At 76.2% G+C, this 23,302-nt stretch overlaps 22 non-coding genes across 22 annotated transcripts; all 22 read right to left on the reverse strand.

The window, feature by feature from the left end:
- Positions 1–887: 887 nt before the first annotated feature.
- On the reverse strand, positions 888–1,006 carry LOC132351204 (5S ribosomal RNA). Its single transcript, XR_009498147.1, has one exon. It is a non-coding gene; the product is annotated as a 5S ribosomal RNA (ribosomal RNA).
- An 882-nt stretch (positions 1,007–1,888) lies between these two features.
- On the reverse strand, positions 1,889–2,007 carry LOC132351205 (5S ribosomal RNA). The gene has a single exon (XR_009498148.1). It is a non-coding gene; the product is annotated as a 5S ribosomal RNA (ribosomal RNA).
- Positions 2,008–2,887: 880 nt separating this feature from the next.
- On the reverse strand, positions 2,888–3,006 carry LOC132351277 (5S ribosomal RNA). The gene has a single exon (XR_009498218.1). It is a non-coding gene; the product is annotated as a 5S ribosomal RNA (ribosomal RNA).
- Positions 3,007–3,928: 922 nt separating this feature from the next.
- On the reverse strand, positions 3,929–4,047 carry LOC132351206 (5S ribosomal RNA). The gene has a single exon (XR_009498149.1). It is a non-coding gene; the product is annotated as a 5S ribosomal RNA (ribosomal RNA).
- Positions 4,048–4,950: 903 nt separating this feature from the next.
- Positions 4,951–5,069, reverse strand: LOC132351207 (5S ribosomal RNA). Its single transcript, XR_009498150.1, has one exon. It is a non-coding gene; the product is annotated as a 5S ribosomal RNA (ribosomal RNA).
- An 881-nt stretch (positions 5,070–5,950) lies between these two features.
- On the reverse strand, positions 5,951–6,069 carry LOC132351278 (5S ribosomal RNA). The gene has a single exon (XR_009498219.1). It is a non-coding gene; the product is annotated as a 5S ribosomal RNA (ribosomal RNA).
- Positions 6,070–6,989: 920 nt separating this feature from the next.
- On the reverse strand, positions 6,990–7,108 carry LOC132351208 (5S ribosomal RNA). Its single transcript, XR_009498151.1, has one exon. It is a non-coding gene; the product is annotated as a 5S ribosomal RNA (ribosomal RNA).
- An 880-nt stretch (positions 7,109–7,988) lies between these two features.
- On the reverse strand, positions 7,989–8,107 carry LOC132351316 (5S ribosomal RNA). Its single transcript, XR_009498259.1, has one exon. It is a non-coding gene; the product is annotated as a 5S ribosomal RNA (ribosomal RNA).
- A 923-nt stretch (positions 8,108–9,030) lies between these two features.
- On the reverse strand, positions 9,031–9,149 carry LOC132351280 (5S ribosomal RNA). The gene has a single exon (XR_009498221.1). It is a non-coding gene; the product is annotated as a 5S ribosomal RNA (ribosomal RNA).
- A 922-nt stretch (positions 9,150–10,071) lies between these two features.
- LOC132351209 (5S ribosomal RNA) lies at positions 10,072–10,190 on the reverse strand. The gene has a single exon (XR_009498152.1). It is a non-coding gene; the product is annotated as a 5S ribosomal RNA (ribosomal RNA).
- Positions 10,191–11,072: 882 nt separating this feature from the next.
- LOC132351210 (5S ribosomal RNA) lies at positions 11,073–11,191 on the reverse strand. Its single transcript, XR_009498153.1, has one exon. It is a non-coding gene; the product is annotated as a 5S ribosomal RNA (ribosomal RNA).
- An 880-nt stretch (positions 11,192–12,071) lies between these two features.
- Positions 12,072–12,190, reverse strand: LOC132351281 (5S ribosomal RNA). Its single transcript, XR_009498222.1, has one exon. It is a non-coding gene; the product is annotated as a 5S ribosomal RNA (ribosomal RNA).
- Positions 12,191–13,112: 922 nt separating this feature from the next.
- LOC132351212 (5S ribosomal RNA) lies at positions 13,113–13,231 on the reverse strand. Its single transcript, XR_009498155.1, has one exon. It is a non-coding gene; the product is annotated as a 5S ribosomal RNA (ribosomal RNA).
- A 904-nt stretch (positions 13,232–14,135) lies between these two features.
- On the reverse strand, positions 14,136–14,254 carry LOC132351213 (5S ribosomal RNA). Its single transcript, XR_009498156.1, has one exon. It is a non-coding gene; the product is annotated as a 5S ribosomal RNA (ribosomal RNA).
- Positions 14,255–15,135: 881 nt separating this feature from the next.
- On the reverse strand, positions 15,136–15,254 carry LOC132351317 (5S ribosomal RNA). The gene has a single exon (XR_009498260.1). It is a non-coding gene; the product is annotated as a 5S ribosomal RNA (ribosomal RNA).
- A 923-nt stretch (positions 15,255–16,177) lies between these two features.
- LOC132351214 (5S ribosomal RNA) lies at positions 16,178–16,296 on the reverse strand. Its single transcript, XR_009498157.1, has one exon. It is a non-coding gene; the product is annotated as a 5S ribosomal RNA (ribosomal RNA).
- Positions 16,297–17,177: 881 nt separating this feature from the next.
- On the reverse strand, positions 17,178–17,296 carry LOC132351215 (5S ribosomal RNA). The gene has a single exon (XR_009498158.1). It is a non-coding gene; the product is annotated as a 5S ribosomal RNA (ribosomal RNA).
- An 880-nt stretch (positions 17,297–18,176) lies between these two features.
- On the reverse strand, positions 18,177–18,295 carry LOC132351282 (5S ribosomal RNA). The gene has a single exon (XR_009498223.1). It is a non-coding gene; the product is annotated as a 5S ribosomal RNA (ribosomal RNA).
- A 922-nt stretch (positions 18,296–19,217) lies between these two features.
- Positions 19,218–19,336, reverse strand: LOC132351216 (5S ribosomal RNA). The gene has a single exon (XR_009498159.1). It is a non-coding gene; the product is annotated as a 5S ribosomal RNA (ribosomal RNA).
- A 904-nt stretch (positions 19,337–20,240) lies between these two features.
- Positions 20,241–20,359, reverse strand: LOC132351217 (5S ribosomal RNA). Its single transcript, XR_009498160.1, has one exon. It is a non-coding gene; the product is annotated as a 5S ribosomal RNA (ribosomal RNA).
- An 880-nt stretch (positions 20,360–21,239) lies between these two features.
- LOC132351283 (5S ribosomal RNA) lies at positions 21,240–21,358 on the reverse strand. The gene has a single exon (XR_009498224.1). It is a non-coding gene; the product is annotated as a 5S ribosomal RNA (ribosomal RNA).
- Positions 21,359–22,280: 922 nt separating this feature from the next.
- Positions 22,281–22,399, reverse strand: LOC132351218 (5S ribosomal RNA). The gene has a single exon (XR_009498161.1). It is a non-coding gene; the product is annotated as a 5S ribosomal RNA (ribosomal RNA).
- Between the last annotated feature and the right edge of the window lie 903 nt (positions 22,400–23,302).

Raw genomic sequence — 23,302 nt, forward strand, 5'->3', positions numbered from 1 at the left:
GCTTCGCTGGCGCTTGCGCCTTACCGCCATGCCGGCGGCCAGCCCGCCCCGGCAGGGCCCCGCCGCCCGCCCAGGCAGGGGAAGGGCGACCTCGGGTACCGGGGCGGGGGTGGGGGTGGCGGAGGGGTTGGCGACCTCCCAGCCCAGGGCGGGCGGGACCCACCAAACCGTTCGGCGCTTGGCGCCCTGCCCCAGATCCCGCACGTCGCTCACAGGGACGTGGCCCCGGAGGCTTCAGGGCCCGGGGCCCGCGGGCCCTTGGGCCTCCCCGCTGCCCGCCCACGCGGCGCTAGGCGCAGCCCAGCCGCAGCCCGGGCCGGCCCTCCTGCCCGACGGCAGTCGGCCCTTAACCCACTGGGAGCCACCATTGAGTCACCACGGCCCCTTAGCCCCAGCAAGGCCACCCTTGCCCCCACGCCACCCGCCGAGCACAGGACCCGGCGCCTTGCGGCCGGCCGGCCCGGAGAACCGGCCCCGGCCCCCGCCCCCGCTCCCGCCCCCCGGCCGTGGCGAAACGGCGGCGGGGGGAGGGGGGGAGCTTTTTCCGGAGGGAGCTGTGGAGAGACACACCGGCAGACAGGTGGCTGCGCCGGGGCTGGGCGCGAGTGGGGGCGGCCAGGTGCAGGTCAAGGGGCTCGCGGGCCGGACGGCCGGCACCCGGGCCTGAGGCGGAGTCTGGGTCCGGGCCAGCCACCCCGGGAGCGGCTGGGATGCGGCTGCCTTCCAGGGCCGCCTTCTGGCCGCCTGGCCGGCCAGGCAGGCGGAGAGCGCCCCCTCTGGCGCGCTGTGGTGGGAGGGGTCGGAGGTAGGTGGGGCCTGCAGCGGTGCCCGGCGGCGGGGGCGGAGGCGGCGGGCGACTAAAGGAGAGGGCGGAGCGGGAGGCAAAAAGCCTACAGCACCCGGTATTCCCAGGCGGTCTCCCATCCAAGTACTAACCAGGCCCGACCCTGCTTAGCTTCCGAGATCAGACGAGATCGGGCGCGTTCAGGGTGGTATGGCCGTAGACGCAGGAGGGGCCCGCGGGGTGCCTCTTGAGGCCCAGCTTCGCTGGCCCTTGCGCCTTACCGCCATGCCGGCGGCCAGCCCTCTCCGGCAGGGCCCTGCCGCCCGCCCAGGCAGGCGACAGGAGGCCTCGGGGACCCGGGGGTGGCGGAGTGGTGGGCGACCTCGCAGCCCAGGGCGGGCGGGACGCTCCAGGCCCGTCGGCGCTTGGCGCCCCGCCGCAGATCCCGCTCGACGCTCACAGGGACGTGGCCCCGGAGGCTTCAGGGCACGGCGGCCGCGGTCCCTTGGGCATCCCCCCCTGCCCGCCCACGCGGAGTTAGGCGCAGCCCGGCCGGGCAGCAGCTGGCCCGAAGCCACTGGGAGCCACCACTGAGTGGGCACGGCCCCTTAGCCCCAGCAAGGCCACCCTTGCCCCCACGCCGCCCGCCGAGCACAGGACCCCGCCCCTGGTGGCCGGCAGGCCCGGGGAAGCGGCCACGGCCCCCGCCCCGGCTCCCGCCCCCGGCCGAGGCGAAACGGCCGGGGGGGGGGGGGCTTTTCCCGGAGGGAGCTGCGGAGAGACACACGGGCAGACAGCTGGCTGCGGCGCGGCTGGGCTCTGGTGGGCGCGGCCAAGTGCAGGTCGAGGGCCTCGCGGGCCGCACGGCCGGCACCCCGGCCTGCGGCGGAGTCTGGGTCCGGGCCAGCCACCACGGGAGCGGCTGGGGTGCGGCTGCCTTCCAGGGCCGCCTTCTGGCCTCCTGGCCGGCCAGGCAGGCGGGGAGCGCCCCCTCTGGCGCGCTGTGGTGGGAGGGGTCGGAGGTAGGTGGGGCCTGCAGCGGTGCCCGGCGGCGGGGGCGGAGGCGGCGGGCGACTAAAGGAGAGGGCGGAGCGGGAGGCAAAAAGCCTACAGCACCCGGTATTCCCAGGCGGTCTCCCATCCAAGTACTAACCAGGCCCGACCCTGCTTAGCTTCCGAGATCAGACGAGATCGGGCGCGTTCAGGGTGGTATGGCCGTAGACGCAGGAGGGGCCCGCGGGGTGCCTCTTGAGGCCCAGCTTCGCTGGCCCTTGCGCCTTACCGCCATGCCGGCGGCCAGCCCTCTCCGGCAGGGCCCTGCCGCCCGCCCAGGCAGGCGACAGGAGGCCTCGGGGACCCGGGGGTGGCGGAGTGGTGGGCGACCTCGCAGCCCAGGGCGGGCGGGACGCTCCAGGCCCGTCGGCGCTTGGCGCCCCGCCGCAGATCCCGCTCGACGCTCACAGGGACGTGGCCCCGGAGGCTTCAGGGCACGGCGGCCGCGGTCCCTTGGGCATCCCCCCCTGCCCGCCCACGCGGAGTTAGGCGCAGCCCGGCCGGGCAGCAGCTGGCCCGAAGCCACTGGGAGCCACCACTGAGTGGGCACGGCCCCTTAGCCCCAGCAAGGCCACCCTTGCCCCCACGCCGCCCGCCGAGCACAGGACCCCGCCCCTGGTGGCTGGCAGGCCCGGGGAAGCGGCCACGGCCCCCGCCCCCGCTCCCGCCCCCGGCCGAGGCGAAACGGCCGGGGGGGGGGGCTTTTCCCGGAGGGAGCTGCGGAGAGACACACGGGCAGACAGCTGGCTGCGGCGCGGCTGGGCTCTGGTGGGCGCGGCCAAGTGCAGGTCGAGGGCCTCGCGGGCCGCACGGCCGGCACCCCGGCCTGCGGCGGAGTCTGGGTCCGGGCCAGCCACCCCGGGAGCGGCTGGGATGCGGCTGCCTTCCAGGGCCGCCTTCTGGCCGCCTGGCCGGCCAGGCAGGCGGAGAGCGCCCCCTCTGGCGCGCTGTGGTGGGAGGGGTCGGAGGTAGGTGGGGCCTGCAGCGGTGCCCGGCGGCGGGGGCGGAGGCGGCGGGCGACTAAAGGAGAGGGCGGAGCGGGAGGCAAAAAGCCTACAGCACCCGGTATTCCCAGGCGGTCTCCCATCCAAGTACTAACCAGGCCCGACCCTGCTTAGCTTCCGAGATCAGACGAGATCGGGCGCGTTCAGGGTGGTATGGCCATAGACGCAAGAGAGGCCCGCGGAGTGCCTCTTGAGGCCCAGCTTCGCTGGCGCTTGCGCCTTACCGCCATGCCGGCGGCCAGCCCGCCCCGGCAGGGCCCCGCCGCCCGCCCAGGCAGGGGAAGGGCGACCTCGGGTACCGGGGCGGGGGTGGGGGTGGCGGAGGGGTTGGCGACCTCCCAGCCCAGGGCGGGCGGGACCCACCAAACCGTTCGGCGCTTGGCGCCCTGCCCCAGATCCCGCACGTCGCTCACAGGGACGTGGCCCCGGAGGCTTCAGGGCCCGGGGCCCGCGGGCCCTTGGGCCTCCCCGCTGCCCGCCCACGCGGCGCTAGGCGCAGCCCAGCCGCAGCCCGGGCCGGCCCTCCTGCCCGACGGCAGTCGGCCCTTAACCCACTGGGAGCCACCATTGAGTCACCACGGCCCCTTAGCCCCAGCAAGGCCACCCTTGCCCCCACGCCACCCGCCGAGCACAGGACCCGGCGCCTTGCGGCCGGCCGGCCCGGAGAACCGGCCCCGGCCCCCGCCCCCGCTCCCGCCCCCCGGCCGTGGCGAAACGGCGGCGGGGGGAGGGGGGGAGCTTTTTCCGGAGGGAGCTGTGGAGAGACACACCGGCAGACAGGTGGCTGCGCCGGGGCTGGGCGCGAGTGGGGGCGGCCAGGTGCAGGTCAAGGGGCTCGCGGGCCGGACGGCCGGCACCCGGGCCTGAGGCGGAGTCTGGGTCCGGGCCAGCCACCCCGGGAGCGGCTGGGATGCGGCTGCCTTCCAGGGCCGCCTTCTGGCCGCCTGGCCGGCCAGGCAGGCGGAGAGCGCCCCCTCTGGCGCGCTGTGGTGGGAGGGGTCGGAGGTAGGTGGGGCCTGCAGCGGTGCCCGGCGGCGGGGGCGGAGGCGGCGGGCGACTAAAGGAGAGGGCGGAGCGGGAGGCAAAAAGCCTACAGCACCCGGTATTCCCAGGCGGTCTCCCATCCAAGTACTAACCAGGCCCGACCCTGCTTAGCTTCCGAGATCAGACGAGATCGGGCGCGTTCAGGGTGGTATGGCCGTAGACGCAGGAGGGGCCCGCGGGGTGCCTCTTGAGGCCCAGCTTCGCTGGCCCTTGCGCCTTACCGCCATGCCGGCGGCCAGCCCTCTCCGGCAGGGCCCTGCCGCCCGCCCAGGCAGGCGACAGGAGGCCTCGGGGACCCGGGGGTGGCGGAGTGGTGGGCGACCTCGCAGCCCAGGGCGGGCGGGACGCTCCAGGCCCGTCGGCGCTTGGCGCCCCGCCGCAGATCCCGCTCGACGCTCACAGGGACGTGGCCCCGGAGGCTTCAGGGCACGGCGGCCGCGGTCCCTTGGGCATCCCCCCCTGCCCGCCCACGCGGAGTTAGGCGCAGCCCGGCCACGGCCGGGCCGGCCCTCCGGCCGGGCAGCAGCTGGCCCGAAGCCACTGGGAGCCACCACTGAGTGGGCACGGCCCCTTAGCCCCAGCAAGGCCACCCTTGCCCCCACGCCGCCCGCCGAGCACAGGACCCCGCCCCTGGTGGCCGGCAGGCCCGGGGAAGCGGCCACGGCCCCCGCCCCGGCTCCCGCCCCCGGCCGAGGCGAAACGGCCGGGGGGGGGGGCTTTTCCCGGAGGGAGCTGCGGAGAGACACACGGGCAGACAGCTGGCTGCGGCGCGGCTGGGCTCTGGTGGGCGCGGCCAAGTGCAGGTCGAGGGCCTCGCGGGCCGCACGGCCGGCACCCCGGCCTGCGGCGGAGTCTGGGTCCGGGCCAGCCACCACGGGAGCGGCTGGGGTGCGGCTGCCTTCCAGGGCCGCCTTCTGGCCTCCTGGCCGGCCAGGCAGGCGGGGAGCGCCCCCTCTGGCGCGCTGTGGTGGGAGGGGTCGGAGGTAGGTGGGGCCTGCAGCGGTGCCCGGCGGCGGGGGCGGAGGCGGCGGGCGACTAAAGGAGAGGGCGGAGCGGGAGGCAAAAAGCCTACAGCACCCGGTATTCCCAGGCGGTCTCCCATCCAAGTACTAACCAGGCCCGACCCTGCTTAGCTTCCGAGATCAGACGAGATCGGGCGCGTTCAGGGTGGTATGGCCGTAGACGCAGGAGGGGCCCGCGGGGTGCCTCTTGAGGCCCAGCTTCGCTGGCCCTTGCGCCTTACCGCCATGCCGGCGGCCAGCCCTCTCCGGCAGGGTCCTGCCGCCCGCCCAGGCAGGCGACAGGAGGCCTCGGGGACCCGGGGGTGGCGGAGTGGTGGGCGACCTCGCAGCCCAGGGCGGGCGGGACGCTCCAGGCCCGTCGGCGCTTGGCGCCCCGCCGCAGATCCCGCTCGACGCTCACAGGGACGTGGCCCCGGAGGCTTCAGGGCACGGCGGCCGCGGTCCCTTGGGCAGCCCCCCCTGCCCGCCCACGCGGAGTTAGGCGCAGCCCGGCCGGGCAGCAGCTGGCCCGAAGCCACTGGGAGCCACCACTGAGTGGGCACGGCCCCTTAGCCCCAGCAAGGCCACCCTTGCCCCCACGCCGCCCGCCGAGCACAGGACCCCGCCCCTGGTGGCTGGCAGGCCCGGGGAAGCGGCCACGGCCCCCGCCCCCGCTCCCGCCCCCGGCCGAGGCGAAACGGCCGGGGGGGGGGGCCTTTTCCCGGAGGGAGCTGCGGAGAGACACACGGGCAGACAGCTGGCTGCGGCGCGGCTGGGCTCTGGTGGGCGCGGCCAAGTGCAGGTCGAGGGCCTCGCGGGCCGCACGGCCGGCACCCCGGCCTGCGGCGGAGTCTGGGTCCGGGCCAGCCACCCCGGGAGCGGCTGGGATGCGGCTGCCTTCCAGGGCCGCCTTCTGGCCGCCTGGCCGGCCAGGCAGGCGGAGAGCGCCCCCTCTGGCGCGCTGTGGTGGGAGGGGTCGGAGGTAGGTGGGGCCTGCAGCGGTGCCTGGCGGCGAGGGCGGAGGCGGCGGGCGACTAAAGGAGAGGGCGGAGCGGGAGGCAAAAAGCCTACAGCACCCGGTATTCCCAGGCGGTCTCCCATCCAAGTACTAACCAGGCCCGACCCTGCTTAGCTTCCGAGATCAGACGAGATCGGGCGCGTTCAGGGTGGTATGGCCATAGACGCAAGAGGGGCCCGCGGAGTGCCTCTTGAGGCCCAGCTTCGCTGGCGCTTGCGCCTTACCGCCATGCCGGCGGCCAGCCCGCCCCGGCAGGGCCCCGCCGCCCGCCCAGGCAGGGGAAGGGCGACCTCGGGTACCGGGGCGGGGGGGGGTGGCGGAGGGGTTGGCGACCTCCCAGCCCAGGGCGGGCGGGACCCACCAAACCGTTCGGCGCTTGGCGCCCTGCCCCAGATCCCGCACGTCGCTCACAGGGACGTGGCCCCGGAGGCTTCAGGGCCCGGGGCCCGCGGGCCCTTGGGCCTCCCCGCTGCCCGCCCACGCGGCGCTAGGCGCAGCCCAGCCGCAGCCCGGGCCGGCCCTCCTGCCCGACGGCAGTCGGCCCTTAACCCACTGGGAGCCACCATTGAGTCACCACGGCCCCTTAGCCCCAGCAAGGCCACCCTTGCCCCCACGCCACCCGCCGAGCACAGGACCCGGCGCCTTGCGGCCGGCCGGCCCGGAGAACCGGCCCCGGCCCCCGCCCCCGCTCCCGCCCCCCGGCCGTGGCGAAACGGCGGCGGGGGGCGGGGGGGAGCTTTTTCCGGAGGGAGCTGTGGAGAGACACACCGGCAGACAGGTGGCTGCGCCGGGGCTGGGCGCGAGTGGGGGCGGCCAGGTGCAGGTCAAGGGGCTCGCGGGCCGGACGGCCGGCACCCGGGCCTGAGGCGGAGTCTGGGTCCGGGCCAGCCACCCCGGGATCGGCTGGGATGCGGCTGCCTTCCAGGGCCGCCTTCTGGCCGCCTGGCCGGCCAGGCAGGCGGAGAGCGCCCCCTCTGGCGCGCTGTGGTGGGAGGGGTCGGAGGTAGGTGGGGCCTGCAGCGGTGCCCGGCGGCGGGGGCGGAGGCGGCGGGCGACTAAAGGAGAGGGCGGAGCGGGAGGCAAAAAGCCTACAGCACCCGGTATTCCCAGGCGGTCTCCCATCCAAGTACTAACCAGGCCCGACCCTGCTTAGCTTCCGAGATCAGACGAGATCGGGCGCGTTCAGGGTGGTATGGCCGTAGACGCAGGAGGGGCCCGCGGGGTGCCTCTTGAGGCCCAGCTTCGCTGGCCCTTGCGCCTTACCGCCATGCCGGCGGCCAGCCCTCTCCGGCAGGGTCCTGCCGCCCGCCCAGGCAGGCGACAGGAGGCCTCGGGGACCCGGGGGTGGCGGAGTGGTGGGCGACCTCGCAGCCCAGGGCGGGCGGGACGCTCCAGGCCCGTCGGCGCTTGGCGCCCCGCCGCAGATCCCGCTCGACGCTCACAGGGACGTGGCCCCGGAGGCTTCAGGGCACGGCGGCCGCGGTCCCTTGGGCATCCCCCCCTGCCCGCCCACGCGGAGTTAGGCGCAGCCCGGCCGGGCAGCAGCTGGCCCGAAGCCACTGGGAGCCACCACTGAGTGGGCACGGCCCCTTAGCCCCAGCAAGGCCACCCTTGCCCCCACGCCGCCCGCCGAGCACAGGACCCCGCCCCTGGTGGCTGGCAGGCCCGGGGAAGCGGCCACGGCCCCCGCCCCCGCTCCCGCCCCCGGCCGAGGCGAAACGGCCGGGGGGGGGGGCTTTTCCCGGAGGGAGCTGCGGAGAGACACACGGGCAGACAGCTGGCTGCGGCGCGGCTGGGCTCTGGTGGGCGCGGCCAAGTGCAGGTCGAGGGCCTCGCGGGCCGCACGGCCGGCACCCCGGCCTGCGGCGGAGTCTGGGTCCGGGCCAGCCACCCCGGGAGCGGCTGGGATGCGGCTGCCTTCCAGGGCCGCCTTCTGGCCGCCTGGCCGGCCAGGCAGGCGGAGAGCGCCCCCTCTGGCGCGCTGTGGTGGGAGGGGTCGGAGGTAGGTGGGGCCTGCAGCGGTGCCCGGCGGCGGGGGCGGAGGCGGCGGGCGACTAAAGGAGAGGGCGGAGCGGGAGGCAAAAAGCCTACAGCACCCGGTATTCCCAGGCGGTCTCCCGTCCAAGTACTAACCAGGCCCGACCCTGCTTAGCTTCCGAGATCAGACGAGATCGGGCGCGTTCAGGGTGGTATGGCCATAGACGCAAGAGGGGCCCGCGGAGTGCCTCTTGAGGCCCAGCTTCGCTGGCGCTTGCGCCTTACCGCCATGCCGGCGGCCAGCCCGCCCCGGCAGGGCCCCGCCGCCCGCCCAGGCAGGGGAAGGGCGACCTCGGGTACCGGGGCGGGGGGGGGGGGTGGCGGAGGGGTTGGCGACCTCCCAGCCCAGGGCGGGCGGGACCCACCAAACCGTTCGGCGCTTGGCGCCCTGCCCCAGATCCCGCACGTCGCTCACAGGGACGTGGCCCCGGAGGCTTCAGGGCCCGGGGCCCGCGGGCCCTTGGGCCTCCCCGCTGCCCGCCCACGCGGCGCTAGGCGCAGCCCTGCCGCAGCCCGGGCCGGCCCTCCTGCCCGACGGCAGTCGGCCCTTAACCCACTGGGAGCCACCATTGAGTCACCACGGCCCCTTAGCCCCAGCAAGGCCACCCTTGCCCCCACGCCACCCGCCGAGCACAGGACCCGGCGCCTTGCGGCCGGCCGGCCTGGAGAACCGGCCCCGGCCCCCGCCCCCGCTCCCGCCCCCCGGCCGTGGCGAAACGGCGGCGGGGGGCGGGGGGGAGCTTTTTCCGGAGGGAGCTGTGGAGAGACACACCGGCAGACAGGTGGCTGCGCCGGGGCTGGGCGCGAGTGGGGGCGGCCAGGTGCAGGTCAAGGGGCTCGCGGGCCGGACGGCCGGCACCCGGGCCTGAGGCGGAGTCTGGGTCCGGGCCAGCCACCCCGGGAGCGGCTGGGATGCGGCTGCCTTCCAGGGCCGCCTTCTGGCCGCCTGGCCGGCCAGGCAGGCGGAGAGCGCCCCCTCTGGTGCGCTGTGGTGGGAGGGGTCGGAGGTAGGTGGGGCCTGCAGCGGTGCCCAGCGGCGGGGGCGGAGGCGGCGGGCGACTAAAGGAGAGGGCGGAGCGGGAGGCAAAAAGCCTACAGCACCCGGTATTCCCAGGCGGTCTCCCATCCAAGTACTAACCAGGCCCGACCCTGCTTAGCTTCCGAGATCAGACGAGATCGGGCGCGTTCAGGGTGGTATGGCCATAGACGCAAGAGAGGCCCGCGGAGTGCCTCTTGAGGCCCAGCTTCGCTGGCGCTTGCGCCTTACCGCCATGCCGGCGGCCAGCCCGCCCCGGCAGGGCCCCGCCGCCCGCCCAGGCAGGGGAAGGGCGACCTCGGGTACCGGGGCGGGGGTGGGGGTGGCGGAGGGGTTGGCGACCTCCCAGCCCAGGGCGGGCGGGACCCACCAAACCGTTCGGCGCTTGGCGCCCTGCCCCAGATCCCGCACGTCGCTCACAGGGACGTGGCCCCGGAGGCTTCAGGGCCCGGGGCCCGCGGGCCCTTGGGCCTCCCCGCTGCCCGCCCACGCGGCGCTAGGCGCAGCCCAGCCGCAGCCCGGGCCGGCCCTCCTGCCCGACGGCAGTCGGCCCTTAACCCACTGGGAGCCACCATTGAGTCACCACGGCCCCTTAGCCCCAGCAAGGCCACCCTTGCCCCCACGCCACCCGCCGAGCACAGGACCCGGCGCCTTGCGGCCGGCCGGCCCGGAGAACCGGCCCCGGCCCCCGCCCCCGCTCCCGCCCCCCGGCCGTGGCGAAACGGCGGCGGGGGGAGGGGGGGAGCTTTTTCCGGAGGGAGCTGTGGAGAGACACACCGGCAGACAGGTGGCTGCGCCGGGGCTGGGCGCGAGTGGGGGCGGCCAGGTGCAGGTCAAGGGGCTCGCGGGCCGGACGGCCGGCACCCGGGCCTGAGGCGGAGTCTGGGTCCGGGCCAGCCACCCCGGGAGCGGCTGGGATGCGGCTGCCTTCCAGGGCCGCCTTCTGGCCGCCTGGCCGGCCAGGCAGGCGGAGAGCGCCCCCTCTGGCGCGCTGTGGTGGGAGGGGTCGGAGGTAGGTGGGGCCTGCAGCGGTGCCCGGCGGCGGGGGCGGAGGCGGCGGGCGACTAAAGGAGAGGGCGGAGCGGGAGGCAAAAAGCCTACAGCACCCGGTATTCCCAGGCGGTCTCCCATCCAAGTACTAACCAGGCCCGACCCTGCTTAGCTTCCGAGATCAGACGAGATCGGGCGCGTTCAGGGTGGTATGGCCGTAGACGCAGGAGGGGCCCGCGGGGTGCCTCTTGAGGCCCAGCTTCGCTGGCCCTTGCGCCTTACCGCCATGCCGGCGGCCAGCCCTCTCCGGCAGGGCCCTGCCGCCCGCCCAGGCAGGCGACAGGAGGCCTCGGGGACCCGGGGGTGGCGGAGTGGTGGGCGACCTCGCAGCCCAGGGCGGGCGGGACGCTCCAGGCCCGTCGGCGCTTGGCGCCCCGCCGCAGATCCCGCTCGACGCTCACAGGGACGTGGCCCCGGAGGCTTCAGGGCACGGCGGCCGCGGTCCCTTGGGCATCCCCCCCTGCCCGCCCACGCGGAGTTAGGCGCAGCCCGGCCGGGCAGCAGCTGGCCCGAAGCCACTGGGAGCCACCACTGAGTGGGCACGGCCCCTTAGCCCCAGCAAGGCCACCCTTGCCCCCACGCCGCCCGCCGAGCACAGGACCCCGCCCCTGGTGGCCGGCAGGCCCGGGGAAGCGGCCACGGCCCCCGCCCCGGCTCCCGCCCCCGGCCGAGGCGAAACGGCCGGGGGGGGGGGGGCTTTTCCCGGAGGGAGCTGCGGAGAGACACACGGGCAGACAGCTGGCTGCGGCGCGGCTGGGCTCTGGTGGGCGCGGCCAAGTGCAGGTCGAGGGCCTCGCGGGCCGCACGGCCGGCACCCCGGCCTGCGGCGGAGTCTGGGTCCGGGCCAGCCACCACGGGAGCGGCTGGGGTGCGGCTGCCTTCCAGGGCCGCCTTCTGGCCTCCTGGCCGGCCAGGCAGGCGGGGAGCGCCCCCTCTGGCGCGCTGTGGTGGGAGGGGTCGGAGGTAGGTGGGGCCTGCAGCGGTGCCCGGCGGCGGGGGCGGAGGCGGCGGGCGACTAAAGGAGAGGGCGGAGCGGGAGGCAAAAAGCCTACAGCACCCGGTATTCCCAGGCGGTCTCCCATCCAAGTACTAACCAGGCCCGACCCTGCTTAGCTTCCGAGATCAGACGAGATCGGGCGCGTTCAGGGTGGTATGGCCGTAGACGCAGGAGGGGCCCGCGGGGTGCCTCTTGAGGCCCAGCTTCGCTGGCCCTTGCGCCTTACCGCCATGCCGGCGGCCAGCCCTCTCCGGCAGGGCCCTGCCGCCCGCCCAGGCAGGCGACAGGAGGCCTCGGGGACCCGGGGGTGGCGGAGTGGTGGGCGACCTCGCAGCCCAGGGCGGGCGGGACGCTCCAGGCCCGTCGGCGCTTGGCGCCCCGCCGCAGATCCCGCTCGACGCTCACAGGGACGTGGCCCCGGAGGCTTCAGGGCACGGCGGCCGCGGTCCCTTGGGCATCCCCCCCTGCCCGCCCACGCGGAGTTAGGCGCAGCCCGGCCGGGCAGCAGCTGGCCCGAAGCCACTGGGAGCCACCACTGAGTGGGCACGGCCCCTTAGCCCCAGCAAGGCCACCCTTGCCCCCACGCCGCCCGCCGAGCACAGGACCCCGCCCCTGGTGGCTGGCAGGCCCGGGGAAGCGGCCACGGCCCCCGCCCCCGCTCCCGCCCCCGGCCGAGGCGAAACGGCCGGGGGGGGGGGCTTTTCCCGGAGGGAGCTGCGGAGAGACACACGGGCAGACAGCTGGCTGCGGCGCGGCTGGGCTCTGGTGGGCGCGGCCAAGTGCAGGTCGAGGGCCTCGCGGGCCGCACGGCCGGCACCCCGGCCTGCGGCGGAGTCTGGGTCCGGGCCAGCCACCCCGGGAGCGGCTGGGATGCGGCTGCCTTCCAGGGCCGCCTTCTGGCCGCCTGGCCGGCCAGGCAGGCGGAGAGCGCCCCCTCTGGCGCGCTGTGGTGGGAGGGGTCGGAGGTAGGTGGGGCCTGCAGCGGTGCCCGGCGGCGGGGGCGGAGGCGGCGGGCGACTAAAGGAGAGGGCGGAGCGGGAGGCAAAAAGCCTACAGCACCCGGTATTCCCAGGCGGTCTCCCATCCAAGTACTAACCAGGCCCGACCCTGCTTAGCTTCCGAGATCAGACGAGATCGGGCGCGTTCAGGGTGGTATGGCCATAGACGCAAGAGAGGCCCGCGGAGTGCCTCTTGAGGCCCAGCTTCGCTGGCGCTTGCGCCTTACCGCCATGCCGGCGGCCAGCCCGCCCCGGCAGGGCCCCGCCGCCCGCCCAGGCAGGGGAAGGGCGACCTCGGGTACCGGGGCGGGGGTGGGGGTGGCGGAGGGGTTGGCGACCTCCCAGCCCAGGGCGGGCGGGACCCACCAAACCGTTCGGCGCTTGGCGCCCTGCCCCAGATCCCGCACGTCGCTCACAGGGACGTGGCCCCGGAGGCTTCAGGGCCCGGGGCCCGCGGGCCCTTGGGCCTCCCCGCTGCCCGCCCACGCGGCGCTAGGCGCAGCCCAGCCGCAGCCCGGGCCGGCCCTCCTGCCCGACGGCAGTCGGCCCTTAACCCACTGGGAGCCACCATTGAGTCACCACGGCCCCTTAGCCCCAGCAAGGCCACCCTTGCCCCCACGCCACCCGCCGAGCACAGGACCCGGCGCCTTGCGGCCGGCCGGCCCGGAGAACCGGCCCCGGCCCCCGCCCCCGCTCCCGCCCCCCGGCCGTGGCGAAACGGCGGCGGGGGGAGGGGGGGAGCTTTTTCCGGAGGGAGCTGTGGAGAGACACACCGGCAGACAGGTGGCTGCGCCGGGGCTGGGCGCGAGTGGGGGCGGCCAGGTGCAGGTCAAGGGGCTCGCGGGCCGGACGGCCGGCACCCGGGCCTGAGGCGGAGTCTGGGTCCGGGCCAGCCACCCCGGGAGCGGCTGGGATGCGGCTGCCTTCCAGGGCCGCCTTCTGGCCGCCTGGCCGGCCAGGCAGGCGGAGAGCGCCCCCTCTGGCGCGCTGTGGTGGGAGGGGTCGGAGGTAGGTGGGGCCTGCAGCGGTGCCCGGCGGCGGGGGCGGAGGCGGCGGGCGACTAAAGGAGAGGGCGGAGCGGGAGGCAAAAAGCCTACAGCACCCGGTATTCCCAGGCGGTCTCCCATCCAAGTACTAACCAGGCCCGACCCTGCTTAGCTTCCGAGATCAGACGAGATCGGGCGCGTTCAGGGTGGTATGGCCGTAGACGCAGGAGGGGCCCGCGGGGTGCCTCTTGAGGCCCAGCTTCGCTGGCCCTTGCGCCTTACCGCCATGCCGGCGGCCAGCCCTCTCCGGCAGGGCCCTGCCGCCCGCCCAGGCAGGCGACAGGAGGCCTCGGGGACCCGGGGGTGGCGGAGTGGTGGGCGACCTCGCAGCCCAGGGCGGGCGGGACGCTCCAGGCCCGTCGGCGCTTGGCGCCCCGCCGCAGATCCCGCTCGACGCTCACAGGGACGTGGCCCCGGAGGCTTCAGGGCACGGCGGCCGCGGTCCCTTGGGCATCCCCCCCTGCCCGCCCACGCGGAGTTAGGCGCAGCCCGGCCACGGCCGGGCCGGCCCTCCGGCCGGGCAGCAGCTGGCCCGAAGCCACTGGGAGCCACCACTGAGTGGGCACGGCCCCTTAGCCCCAGCAAGGCCACCCTTGCCCCCACGCCGCCCGCCGAGCACAGGACCCCGCCCCTGGTGGCCGGCAGGCCCGGGGAAGCGGCCACGGCCCCCGCCCCGGCTCCCGCCCCCGGCCGAGGCGAAACGGCCGGGGGGGGGGGGCTTTTCCCGGAGGGAGCTGCGGAGAGACACACGGGCAGACAGCTGGCTGCGGCGCGGCTGGGCTCTGGTGGGCGCGGCCAAGTGCAGGTCGAGGGCCTCGCGGGCCGCACGGCCGGCACCCCGGCCTGCGGCGGAGTCTGGGTCCGGGCCAGCCACCACGGGAGCGGCTGGGGTGCGGCTGCCTTCCAGGGCCGCCTTCTGGCCTCCTGGCCGGCCAGGCAGGCGGGGAGCGCCCCCTCTGGCGCGCTGTGGTGGGAGGGGTCGGAGGTAGGTGGGGCCTGCAGCGGTGCCCGGCGGCGGGGGCGGAGGCGGCGGGCGACTAAAGGAGAGGGCGGAGCGGGAGGCAAAAAGCCTACAGCACCCGGTATTCCCAGGCGGTCTCCCATCCAAGTACTAACCAGGCCCGACCCTGCTTAGCTTCCGAGATCAGACGAGATCGGGCGCGTTCAGGGTGGTATGGCCGTAGACGCAGGAGGGGCCCGCGGGGTGCCTCTTGAGGCCCAGCTTCGCTGGCCCTTGCGCCTTACCGCCATGCCGGCGGCCAGCCCTCTCCGGCAGGGTCCTGCCGCCCGCCCAGGCAGGCGACAGGAGGCCTCGGGGACCCGGGGGTGGCGGAGTGGTGGGCGACCTCGCAGCCCAGGGCGGGCGGGACGCTCCAGGCCCGTCGGCGCTTGGCGCCCCGCCGCAGATCCCGCTCGACGCTCACAGGGACGTGGCCCCGGAGGCTTCAGGGCACGGCGGCCGCGGTCCCTTGGGCAGCCCCCCCTGCCCGCCCACGCGGAGTTAGGCGCAGCCCGGCCGGGCAGCAGCTGGCCCGAAGCCACTGGGAGCCACCACTGAGTGGGCACGGCCCCTTAGCCCCAGCAAGGCCACCCTTGCCCCCACGCCGCCCGCCGAGCACAGGACCCCGCCCCTGGTGGCTGGCAGGCCCGGGGAAGCGGCCACGGCCCCCGCCCCCGCTCCCGCCCCCGGCCGAGGCGAAACGGCCGGGGGGGGGGGCCTTTTCCCGGAGGGAGCTGCGGAGAGACACACGGGCAGACAGCTGGCTGCGGCGCGGCTGGGCTCTGGTGGGCGCGGCCAAGTGCAGGTCGAGGGCCTCGCGGGCCGCACGGCCGGCACCCCGGCCTGCGGCGGAGTCTGGGTCCGGGCCAGCCACCCCGGGAGCGGCTGGGATGCGGCTGCCTTCCAGGGCCGCCTTCTGGCCGCCTGGCCGGCCAGGCAGGCGGAGAGCGCCCCCTCTGGCGCGCTGTGGTGGGAGGGGTCGGAGGTAGGTGGGGCCTGCAGCGGTGCCTGGCGGCGAGGGCGGAGGCGGCGGGCGACTAAAGGAGAGGGCGGAGCGGGAGGCAAAAAGCCTACAGCACCCGGTATTCCCAGGCGGTCTCCCGTCCAAGTACTAACCAGGCCCGACCCTGCTTAGCTTCCGAGATCAGACGAGATCGGGCGCGTTCAGGGTGGTATGGCCATAGACGCAAGAGGGGCCCGCGGAGTGCCTCTTGAGGCCCAGCTTCGCTGGCGCTTGCGCCTTACCGCCATGCCGGCGGCCAGCCCGCCCCGGCAGGGCCCCGCCGCCCGCCCAGGCAGGGGAAGGGCGACCTCGGGTACCGGGGCGGGGGGGGGGGGTGGCGGAGGGGTTGGCGACCTCCCAGCCCAGGGCGGGCGGGACCCACCAAACCGTTCGGCGCTTGGCGCCCTGCCCCAGATCCCGCACGTCGCTCACAGGGACGTGGCCCCGGAGGCTTCAGGGCCCGGGGCCCGCGGGCCCTTGGGCCTCCCCGCTGCCCGCCCACGCGGCGCTAGGCGCAGCCCTGCCGCAGCCCGGGCCGGCCCTCCTGCCCGACGGCAGTCGGCCCTTAACCCACTGGGAGCCACCATTGAGTCACCACGGCCCCTTAGCCCCAGCAAGGCCACCCTTGCCCCCACGCCACCCGCCGAGCACAGGACCCGGCGCCTTGCGGCCGGCCGGCCCGGAGAACCGGCCCCGGCCCCCGCCCCCGCTCCCGCCCCCCGGCCGTGGCGAAACGGCGGCGGGGGGCGGGGGGGAGCTTTTTCCGGAGGGAGCTGTGGAGAGACACACCGGCAGACAGGTGGCTGCGCCGGGGCTGGGCGCGAGTGGGGGCGGCCAGGTGCAGGTCAAGGGGCTCGCGGGCCGGACGGCCGGCACCCGGGCCTGAGGCGGAGTCTGGGTCCGGGCCAGCCACCCCGGGAGCGGCTGGGATGCGGCTGCCTTCCAGGGCCGCCTTCTGGCCGCCTGGCCGGCCAGGCAGGCGGAGAGCGCCCCCTCTGGCGCGCTGTGGTGGGAGGGGTCGGAGGTAGGTGGGGCCTGCAGCGGTGCCCGGCGGCGGGGGCGGAGGCGGCGGGCGACTAAAGGAGAGGGCGGAGCGGGAGGCAAAAAGCCTACAGCACCCGGTATTCCCAGGCGGTCTCCCATCCAAGTACTAACCAGGCCCGACCCTGCTTAGCTTCCGAGATCAGACGAGATCGGGCGCGTTCAGGGTGGTATGGCCGTAGACGCAGGAGGGGCCCGCGGGGTGCCTCTTGAGGCCCAGCTTCGCTGGCCCTTGCGCCTTACCGCCATGCCGGCGGCCAGCCCTCTCCGGCAGGGCCCTGCCGCCCGCCCAGGCAGGCGACAGGAGGCCTCGGGGACCCGGGGGTGGCGGAGTGGTGGGCGACCTCGCAGCCCAGGGCGGGCGGGACGCTCCAGGCCCGTCGGCGCTTGGCGCCCCGCCGCAGATCCCGCTCGACGCTCACAGGGACGTGGCCCCGGAGGCTTCAGGGCACGGCGGCCGCGGTCCCTTGGGCATCCCCCCCTGCCCGCCCACGCGGAGTTAGGCGCAGCCCGGCCGGGCAGCAGCTGGCCCGAAGCCACTGGGAGCCACCACTGAGTGGGCACGGCCCCTTAGCCCCAGCAAGGCCACCCTTGCCCCCACGCCGCCCGCCGAGCACAGGACCCCGCCCCTGGTGGCCGGCAGGCCCGGGGAAGCGGCCACGGCCCCCGCCCCGGCTCCCGCCCCCGGCCGAGGCGAAACGGCCGGGGGGGGGGGGCTTTTCCCGGAGGGAGCTGCGGAGAGACACACGGGCAGACAGCTGGCTGCGGCGCGGCTGGGCTCTGGTGGGCGCGGCCAAGTGCAGGTCGAGGGCCTCGCGGGCCGCACGGCCGGCACCCCGGCCTGCGGCGGAGTCTGGGTCCGGGCCAGCCACCACGGGAGCGGCTGGGGTGCGGCTGCCTTCCAGGGCCGCCTTCTGGCCTCCTGGCCGGCCAGGCAGGCGGGGAGCGCCCCCTCTGGCGCGCTGTGGTGGGAGGGGTCGGAGGTAGGTGGGGCCTGCAGCGGTGCCCGGCGGCGGGGGCGGAGGCGGCGGGCGACTAAAGGAGAGGGCGGAGCGGGAGGCAAAAAGCCTACAGCACCCGGTATTCCCAGGCGGTCTCCCATCCAAGTACTAACCAGGCCCGACCCTGCTTAGCTTCCGAGATCAGACGAGATCGGGCGCGTTCAGGGTGGTATGGCCGTAGACGCAGGAGGGGCCCGCGGGGTGCCTCTTGAGGCCCAGCTTCGCTGGCCCTTGCGCCTTACCGCCATGCCGGCGGCCAGCCCTCTCCGGCAGGGCCCTGCCGCCCGCCCAGGCAGGCGACAGGAGGCCTCGGGGACCCGGGGGTGGCGGAGTGGTGGGCGACCTCGCAGCCCAGGGCGGGCGGGACGCTCCAGGCCCGTCGGCGCTTGGCGCCCCGCCGCAGATCCCGCTCGACGCTCACAGGGACGTGGCCCCGGAGGCTTCAGGGCACGGCGGCCGCGGTCCCTTGGGCATCCCCCCCTGCCCGCCCACGCGGAGTTAGGCGCAGCCCGGCCGGGCAGCAGCTGGCCCGAAGCCACTGGGAGCCACCACTGAGTGGGCACGGCCCCTTAGCCCCAGCAAGGCCACCCTTGCCCCCACGCCGCCCGCCGAGCACAGGACCCCGCCCCTGGTGGCTGGCAGGCCCGGGGAAGCGGCCACGGCCCCCGCCCCCGCTCCCGCCCCCGGCCGAGGCGAAACGGCCGGGGGGGGGGGCTTTTCCCGGAGGGAGCTGCGGAGAGACACACGGGCAGACAGCTGGCTGCGGCGCGGCTGGGCTCTGGTGGGCGCGGCCAAGTGCAGGTCGAGGGCCTCGCGGGCCGCACGGCCGGCACCCCGGCCTGCGGCGGAGTCTGGGTCCGGGCCAGCCACCCCGGGAGCGGCTGGGATGCGGCTGCCTTCCAGGGCCGCCTTCTGGCCGCCTGGCCGGCCAGGCAGGCGGAGAGCGCCCCCTCTGGCGCGCTGTGGTGGGAGGGGTCGGAGGTAGGTGGGGCCTGCAGCGGTGCCCGGCGGCGGGGGCGGAGGCGGCGGGCGACTAAAGGAGAGGGCGGAGCGGGAGGCAAAAAGCCTACAGCACCCGGTATTCCCAGGCGGTCTCCCATCCAAGTACTAACCAGGCCCGACCCTGCTTAGCTTCCGAGATCAGACGAGATCGGGCGCGTTCAGGGTGGTATGGCCATAGACGCAAGAGAGGCCCGCGGAGTGCCTCTTGAGGCCCAGCTTCGCTGGCGCTTGCGCCTTACCGCCATGCCGGCGGCCAGCCCGCCCCGGCAGGGCCCCGCCGCCCGCCCAGGCAGGGGAAGGGCGACCTCGGGTACCGGGGCGGGGGTGGGGGTGGCGGAGGGGTTGGCGACCTCCCAGCCCAGGGCGGGCGGGACCCACCAAACCGTTCGGCGCTTGGCGCCCTGCCCCAGATCCCGCACGTCGCTCACAGGGACGTGGCCCCGGAGGCTTCAGGGCCCGGGGCCCGCGGGCCCTTGGGCCTCCCCGCTGCCCGCCCACGCGGCGCTAGGCGCAGCCCAGCCGCAGCCCGGGCCGGCCCTCCTGCCCGACGGCAGTCGGCCCTTAACCCACTGGGAGCCACCATTGAGTCACCACGGCCCCTTAGCCCCAGCAAGGCCACCCTTGCCCCCACGCCACCCGCCGAGCACAGGACCCGGCGCCTTGCGGCCGGCCGGCCCGGAGAACCGGCCCCGGCCCCCGCCCCCGCTCCCGCCCCCCGGCCGTGGCGAAACGGCGGCGGGGGGAGGGGGGGAGCTTTTTCCGGAGGGAGCTGTGGAGAGACACACCGGCAGACAGGTGGCTGCGCCGGGGCTGGGCGCGAGTGGGGGCGGCCAGGTGCAGGTCAAGGGGCTCGCGGGCCGGACGGCCGGCACCCGGGCCTGAGGCGGAGTCTGGGTCCGGGCCAGCCACCCCGGGAGCGGCTGGGATGCGGCTGCCTTCCAGGGCCGCCTTCTGGCCGCCTGGCCGGCCAGGCAGGCGGAGAGCGCCCCCTCTGGCGCGCTGTGGTGGGAGGGGTCGGAGGTAGGTGGGGCCTGCAGCGGTGCCCGGCGGCGGGGGCGGAGGCGGCGGGCGACTAAAGGAGAGGGCGGAGCGGGAGGCAAAAAGCCTACAGCACCCGGTATTCCCAGGCGGTCTCCCATCCAAGTACTAACCAGGCCCGACCCTGCTTAGCTTCCGAGATCAGACGAGATCGGGCGCGTTCAGGGTGGTATGGCCGTAGACGCAGGAGGGGCCCGCGGGGTGCCTCTTGAGGCCCAGCTTCGCTGGCCCTTGCGCCTTACCGCCATGCCGGCGGCCAGCCCTCTCCGGCAGGGCCCTGCCGCCCGCCCAGGCAGGCGACAGGAGGCCTCGGGGACCCGGGGGTGGCGGAGTGGTGGGCGACCTCGCAGCCCAGGGCGGGCGGGACGCTCCAGGCCCGTCGGCGCTTGGCGCCCCGCCGCAGATCCCGCTCGACGCTCACAGGGACGTGGCCCCGGAGGCTTCAGGGCACGGCGGCCGCGGTCCCTTGGGCATCCCCCCCTGCCCGCCCACGCGGAGTTAGGCGCAGCCCGGCCACGGCCGGGCCGGCCCTCCGGCCGGGCAGCAGCTGGCCCGAAGCCACTGGGAGCCACCACTGAGTGGGCACGGCCCCTTAGCCCCAGCAAGGCCACCCTTGCCCCCACGCCGCCCGCCGAGCACAGGACCCCGCCCCTGGTGGCCGGCAGGCCCGGGGAAGCGGCCACGGCCCCCGCCCCGGCTCCCGCCCCCGGCCGAGGCGAAACGGCCGGGGGGGGGGGGCTTTTCCCGGAGGGAGCTGCGGAGAGACACACGGGCAGACAGCTGGCTGCGGCGCGGCTGGGCTCTGGTGGGCGCGGCCAAGTGCAGGTCGAGGGCCTCGCGGGCCGCACGGCCGGCACCCCGGCCTGCGGCGGAGTCTGGGTCCGGGCCAGCCACCACGGGAGCGGCTGGGGTGCGGCTGCCTTCCAGGGCCGCCTTCTGGCCTCCTGGCCGGCCAGGCAGGCGGGGAGCGCCCCCTCTGGCGCGCTGTGGTGGGAGGGGTCGGAGGTAGGTGGGGCCTGCAGCGGTGCCCGGCGGCGGGGGCGGAGGCGGCGGGCGACTAAAGGAGAGGGCGGAGCGGGAGGCAAAAAGCCTACAGCACCCGGTATTCCCAGGCGGTCTCCCATCCAAGTACTAACCAGGCCCGACCCTGCTTAGCTTCCGAGATCAGACGAGATCGGGCGCGTTCAGGGTGGTATGGCCGTAGACGCAGGAGGGGCCCGCGGGGTGCCTCTTGAGGCCCAGCTTCGCTGGCCCTTGCGCCTTACCGCCATGCCGGCGGCCAGCCCTCTCCGGCAGGGCCCTGCCGCCCGCCCAGGCAGGCGACAGGAGGCCTCGGGGACCCGGGGGTGGCGGAGTGGTGGGCGACCTCGCAGCCCAGGGCGGGCGGGACGCTCCAGGCCCGTCGGCGCTTGGCGCCCCGCCGCAGATCCCGCTCGACGCTCACAGGGACGTGGCCCCGGAGGCTTCAGGGCACGGCGGCCGCGGTCCCTTGGGCATCCCCCCCTGCCCGCCCACGCGGAGTTAGGCGCAGCCCGGCCGGGCAGCAGCTGGCCCGAAGCCACTGGGAGCCACCACTGAGTGGGCACGGCCCCTTAGCCCCAGCAAGGCCACCCTTGCCCCCACGCCGCCCGCCGAGCACAGGACCCCGCCCCTGGTGGCTGGCAGGCCCGGGGAAGCGGCCACGGCCCCCGCCCCCGCTCCCGCCCCCGGCCGAGGCGAAACGGCCGGGGGGGGGGGCTTTTCCCGGAGGGAGCTGCGGAGAGACACACGGGCAGACAGCTGGCTGCGGCGCGGCTGGGCTCTGGTGGGCGCGGCCAAGTGCAGGTCGAGGGCCTCGCGGGCCGCACGGCCGGCACCCCGGCCTGCGGCGGAGTCTGGGTCCGGGCCAGCCACCCCGGGAGCGGCTGGGATGCGGCTGCCTTCCAGGGCCGCCTTCTGGCCGCCTGGCCGGCCAGGCAGGCGGAGAGCGCCCCCTCTGGCGCGCTGTGGTGGGAGGGGTCGGAGGTAGGTGGGGCCTGCAGCGGTGCCCGGCGGCGGGGGCGGAGGCGGCGGGCGACTAAAGGAGAGGGCGGAGCGGGAGGCAAAAAGCCTACAGCACCCGGTATTCCCAGGCGGTCTCCCATCCAAGTACTAACCAGGCCCGACCCTGCTTAGCTTCCGAGATCAGACGAGATCGGGCGCGTTCAGGGTGGTATGGCCATAGACGCAAGAGAGGCCCGCGGAGTGCCTCTTGAGGCCCAGCTTCGCTGGCGCTTGCGCCTTACCGCCATGCCGGCGGCCAGCCCGCCCCGGCAGGGCCCCGCCGCCCGCCCAGGCAGGGGAAGGGCGACCTCGGGTACCGGGGCGGGGGTGGGGGTGGCGGAGGGGTTGGCGACCTCCCAGCCCAGGGCGGGCGGGACCCACCAAACCGTTCGGCGCTTGGCGCCCTGCCCCAGATCCCGCACGTCGCTCACAGGGACGTGGCCCCGGAGGCTTCAGGGCCCGGGGCCCGCGGGCCCTTGGGCCTCCCCGCTGCCCGCCCACGCGGCGCTAGGCGCAGCCCAGCCGCAGCCCGGGCCGGCCCTCCTGCCCGACGGCAGTCGGCCCTTAACCCACTGGGAGCCACCATTGAGTCACCACGGCCCCTTAGCCCCAGCAAGGCCACCCTTGCCCCCACGCCACCCGCCGAGCACAGGACCCGGCGCCTTGCGGCCGGCCGGCCCGGAGAACCGGCCCCGGCCCCCGCCCCCGCTCCCGCCCCCCGGCCGTGGCGAAACGGCGGCGGGGGGAGGGGGGGAGCTTTTTCCGGAGGGAGCTGTGGAGAGACACACCGGCAGACAGGTGGCTGCGCCGGGGCTGGGCGCGAGTGGGGGCGGCCAGGTGCAGGTCAAGGGGCTCGCGGGCCGGACGGCCGGCACCCGGGCCTGAGGCGGAGTCTGGGTCCGGGCCAGCCACCCCGGGAGCGGCTGGGATGCGGCTGCCTTCCAGGGCCGCCTTCTGGCCGCCTGGCCGGCCAGGCAGGCGGAGAGCGCCCCCTCTGGCGCGCTGTGGTGGGAGGGGTCGGAGGTAGGTGGGGCCTGCAGCGGTGCCCGGCGGCGGGGGCGGAGGCGGCGGGCGACTAAAGGAGAGGGCGGAGCGGGAGGCAAAAAGCCTACAGCACCCGGTATTCCCAGGCGGTCTCCCATCCAAGTACTAACCAGGCCCGACCCTGCTTAGCTTCCGAGATCAGACGAGATCGGGCGCGTTCAGGGTGGTATGGCCGTAGACGCAGGAGGGGCCCGCGGGGTGCCTCTTGAGGCCCAGCTTCGCTGGCCCTTGCGCCTTACCGCCATGCCGGCGGCCAGCCCTCTCCGGCAGGGCCCTGCCGCCCGCCCAGGCAGGCGACAGGAGGCCTCGGGGACCCGGGGGTGGCGGAGTGGTGGGCGACCTCGCAGCCCAGGGCGGGCGGGACGCTCCAGGCCCGTCGGCGCTTGGCGCCCCGCCGCAGATCCCGCTCGACGCTCACAGGGACGTGGCCCCGGAGGCTTCAGGGCACGGCGGCCGCGGTCCCTTGGGCATCCCCCCCTGCCCGCCCACGCGGAGTTAGGCGCAGCCCGGCCACGGCCGGGCCGGCCCTCCGGCCGGGCAGCAGCTGGCCCGAAGCCACTGGGAGCCACCACTGAGTGGGCACGGCCCCTTAGCCCCAGCAAGGCCACCCTTGCCCCCACGCCGCCCGCCGAGCACAGGACCCCGCCCCTGGTGGCCGGCAGGCCCGGGGAAGCGGCCACGGCCCCCGCCCCGGCTCCCGCCCCCGGCCGAGGCGAAACGGCCGGGGGGGGGGGGCTTTTCCCGGAGGGAGCTGCGGAGAGACACACGGGCAGACAGCTGGCTGCGGCGCGGCTGGGCTCTGGTGGGCGCGGCCAAGTGCAGGTCGAGGGCCTCGCGGGCCGCACGGCCGGCACCCCGGCCTGCGGCGGAGTCTGGGTCCGGGCCAGCCACCACGGGAGCGGCTGGGGTGCGGCTGCCTTCCAGGGCCGCCTTCTGGCCTCCTGGCCGGCCAGGCAGGCGGGGAGCGCCCCCTCTGGCGCGCTGTGGTGGGAGGGGTCGGAGGTAGGTGGGGCCTGCAGCGGTGCCCGGCGGCGGGGGCGGAGGCGGCGGGCGACTAAAGGAGAGGGCGGAGCGGGAGGCAAA

The sequence above is a fragment of the Balaenoptera ricei genome, chromosome 16 (genome assembly GCF_028023285.1).
Source record: "Balaenoptera ricei isolate mBalRic1 chromosome 16, mBalRic1.hap2, whole genome shotgun sequence".
NCBI lineage: Eukaryota > Metazoa > Chordata > Mammalia > Artiodactyla > Balaenopteridae > Balaenoptera > Balaenoptera ricei.